The following is a 4,043-nucleotide window of genomic DNA, read 5'->3' on the forward strand; positions in this document are numbered from 1 at the left end:
GGGACGGCCGCTCGGTGCCGCCGGTCCGGACGCGGAAGGTGCGAGGCTCTCCCGCCGCCTGCCCGAAGGGCCTTTGTGGCACAGGAGGCGGAGAGGAGGGGCCTGCGGCGGTGTGACCCGGGGAAGGGCGCGGGGCCGCCTATGGGGACGGAGAGGTTACTGGTAGAGGGCAGCAGCGGGGCCGGCTGCCGTGCCGCGGCGGCGAGGTGAGCTCGGCCGCGGCCTCCTCGAACGGCGGCTGCTGGCGTGAAGTGAGGCCGATGGCAGCAGGAGCTGGGAAAGGAGGTTGAAGCTCTGTGAGTGGCAGCGGGAACGAACGCCTGCGGAGGCCCCTGTGAGGGCCGCAGTGATTGAAGTGCGAGGAGGGGAACGAGGACGGAGCTCCGAGGGCTGCTGCGGGGCGGGGAGGATCCGGGTTCGCCGAGAGCTGTGGGGCACGGACACGCATCCCTATGGGCGCAGCCAGGAGCTGTGAGAAGCTGCAGCGAGGCCTAACTCACGCGTGAGACTACAGGAATGAGGGCGAAAGTGCTTTTCCTCTGGGTCTCAAACGCAACCAGTCCCAGGACCGCCGTTCATTGCGCAGCATGGCGTGGATATAAGCTGCGCATGATAGCACCGGGCCCTCTGTTCTCACTCCGCCGATGGTGTCACCACCGAAGCGACCCCCAGACAGCAGCACTGCCTCTGTGCAGGTGGGCCCACGCTCTGCCTCTAGTTCGTGGGAGAGCTTGAGAAAACTTAGAGGTGAGGGTTTGGGAAAGAAATCAAAAGTAAAGAAATCCCCCGAGCTCTTTGTGTACAAGTGTAATGTGAGAAGACAAATTGATTAATTTTCAGAAAGATGACCAAGTGGAATGAGGAATTAGATTAAACTGAGATGGTGCATGGGTAGGTTTTTTTTTTTTTTTAAGGCTCTTATATCCTATGAAAACCTAATCCAGGCAGTATGACATTGTGCTCCTTCATGTGGCCCATTCTTTATGTAAAAACAAACCTTCCCTACAGACAAGGATGGACAGGGAAGTCAATTACTTAAAGGTCAGTTGATTTGTCAGTGTTGGTGGGCATGTTTTTGTGCGTTTTGTGCTTGTAAAGCACTGCTCCAGGCAAGTGGTCGGTGAGGGACACAGAAGGCAGGAAGGGCCATTGACAGTGCTGCCTGCATCATTCTCTTTAAGTGAGGGAGGTGGTGGTGGGGTGAGAATGATAAAGAGCAGGTCACTGGATTCTAATGCTAACTGAGGGGGCTTGGAAAGGGAGATTATCCCTAAGATACTGTGCATATCTCCCATCTTTCCCCTTAGCTGTGCTGCTTAAGCTGGGTCTGGCCTGCTTTCTTCCCTAAACTCCTATCAGTCAGAGGAGATAAGACATGGTTTCACGTGCATTTCTCAGAGGTAGTACTGACTTAAGCAGGCTGTGACCACTTGCTGCTGCCTCCCTTTGCCTCCCCCCCAGCGGTGTCAGTAGAGATGTTTGTGCACCGGCAGAGCTGGCTAAGGGAATGCTGGGCCAGCATAGCCTGGCCTGCCGTTGGCAGATATTTTTGACTTCTTTTGACTTCTTTCTGACCAGCTTCTTGTCAGTCTAGCTACATCGTGCCATCCAGTGATGTTCTAGGCCAACAGAGGGAGGGCAGGCAAATGATGAGCTGAAGACAGAGCTGCTTAAGCTAGATCCTCTGCAGAAGGAAATGTGCTTCTGCCTTTCTGTGAGTGTTCTGGAGACCCATGTGGCTGCCTGTTGTCAACCATTTTTCAGAGCTATTGCAAGGGGGCTTTGAGTTGGCAGGGACAGAGAGCATCCTCTTGGCAAGGTGTCTGCATTCCTGGGTTCATGACTGCATTTGCAAGCTGAAAGTTGCGCTTGCTGTAGTGTGCTGAAACCATTAATCTTCCAGAATACAGCTAGAGCTAATTTGGTGGCCTTGGTACTTGTGAGACTTAACAGGGTGCTGGATTGCCACTAGCATTGTGAATGAGGAGCAACAGTAGTCCCACCACAGTGCTGTCCTATCTGTTCCCAGTTTTGGGTGAGTGGCAAGTCCCTCAGCGGCTGGCACTGATGCTGCATGATGAGTGGGGTTGGAAGTAAGCCTGTGCGTGCTGACCCTATGGCTTCAGCCCCAGCTGATCAGGCTGCAGCACTTCTAGGGCGCAGAGGAGCGACTGAGGACAAGGGGCAGATGGGGTTGGGGTGTGCTCAGACCAATCCTGTGAGGGCTGGGGGCAGCCCAGGTCTGCACTGAGCGTGTCCATGTGGGCAAATTACTTGGGGTGGGGGGGAGGGTGAGGTGACGTTGAATGTGGAAATAGGTTCAGACCTGCTCCCATGTGTCATTGGAAACTTGTTCCCATCCTGCCTGCTGCTTGGCAGCGTAACTGAAGTCCGTCTTGGGCTTTTAACAGAGTAATTTTGTTCTGGTTTTGTGTTTCTTCCTGGATGTAGTTGCTGCCTTCATACTATATAGCTTAAGCATCCAGTGCTGTAACAGCAAAGGGCATTTATGGTTTTCTGTGTGATTCTGGGAATTATACTTAATTCTTTCTTTGAGGGCCAAACCTATTCCCCATCAGCTCATGAGGAATGGTAATTAGGTTGCAGACTGCTAATTTTTTTTTTTTCTTCCTACTGCTGAGAGACTGGATAGAGAATCTATTGAGATGAGTTTTCCAGTGTTAATCATCAAGGAATGAACGGAGAAATGAGAATTTAGAGGTGTTAAAAGCTTGTACTTTTCAGATATCAGGCTTGTTCTCATGGATATTCCCCAGGAAATATCCTCTTTGCAGGAAAGGTGGAAAGTCAGCATGCAGAACATTGCAGAACATTGCAGAACTTGCGACCACAGCTTAGCTGAGCGGAGTAGGGGTACGAAATGGTTACTCAGTCCTGTAACACAGGTGTCCCTCAGTGGTGAGACCGGCTGGGGATCAGAACAGGAGGGAGGAGGGGGTGTTCCCAGGTCACTTCCCTGGCTGCAGTGGTCACATAACCTCCTCCTTGGGCTGGAATCCGCGGAGACATCATTCTTGGTTTGTGGGGACATGTGAAGGGGAAATAATATTGACCCAGCTGACATTTGTTGTCAGAATTTTTCACAAATATTAATCCAGTGCAGACCGTGATGGTTCCCAGAAGTATTTTTTTTCTGTGATTACAGATCAACCAGTTAACTTACCTTTCTTGCACATGCACAAAAAAATGTTTTGAAATGCTGATTAGGGATTAATCACAGGATGAATTTTCACTAGCTTTCTAATCAGTGATTGGGACAGTAATAGCTAATTGAAAGGAAAGGACTAATTGGCTCGGATGGCCCCGTGTACAGAGACGCTGTCCTATTCCTTAATAGCACCAGCTTCATAAAGAAGAGAACTGTTGCTTATGAAATATTTAACAAATGAAACCCTACTAAGTGCATATGAACTGAGGAGAAGTCAAACATTGCAACGTACAGGTAAGCTGAGAATGTCTCCAACCTGAAGATTACGCATCTGCATAGTTCTGTTCATTTTCTAGTAGTTTGAGACAATGGTGTATTTCATACTTCTGTATTTTATTTGCTCTGTAAAGTATATTTCTGAGTTTACTTTTTTTTTTTTGGTATTTTGGGTAATCTTGCCTCCCAGAATTGTTCAGCTGTTTAATTTGTTTTCCTCCTGGCCATGTAAAAGATTTTGTATTTTGAAAATCTAGCGATCTGTGCCGTCAATGCAGCGATTCCATTTCCATTAACTCTCATGGGGGTAATGAATGAGTCAGGGCTGTGGGGTCAGTGGGCAGGTTAAACTGCGGCAGGTCAGGGAAGCTTTGCCATGACCTGTTCTTAATTTTAAAGTCTGCTGCTGTTTTTGTAGGCAGACAGAACAGCCTGTGTACTGTGCATGCCTGAAGTATGCTTCTAAGTAAAACCAGTGTGGCCCGATCTGAAGCTGCCAAGTAACTGCTACTTCTGCTCAACTCTGTGTTGTGAGCTCCACTTTTTTTTTTTTTAAGCTTCATTTTTTGAGGAGATGTCACAGTGTTTTTTCTTTTTT

Source organism: Meleagris gallopavo, chromosome 3 (assembly GCF_000146605.3).
Source record: "Meleagris gallopavo isolate NT-WF06-2002-E0010 breed Aviagen turkey brand Nicholas breeding stock chromosome 3, Turkey_5.1, whole genome shotgun sequence".
Taxonomy (NCBI): Eukaryota; Metazoa; Chordata; class Aves; order Galliformes; family Phasianidae; genus Meleagris; species Meleagris gallopavo.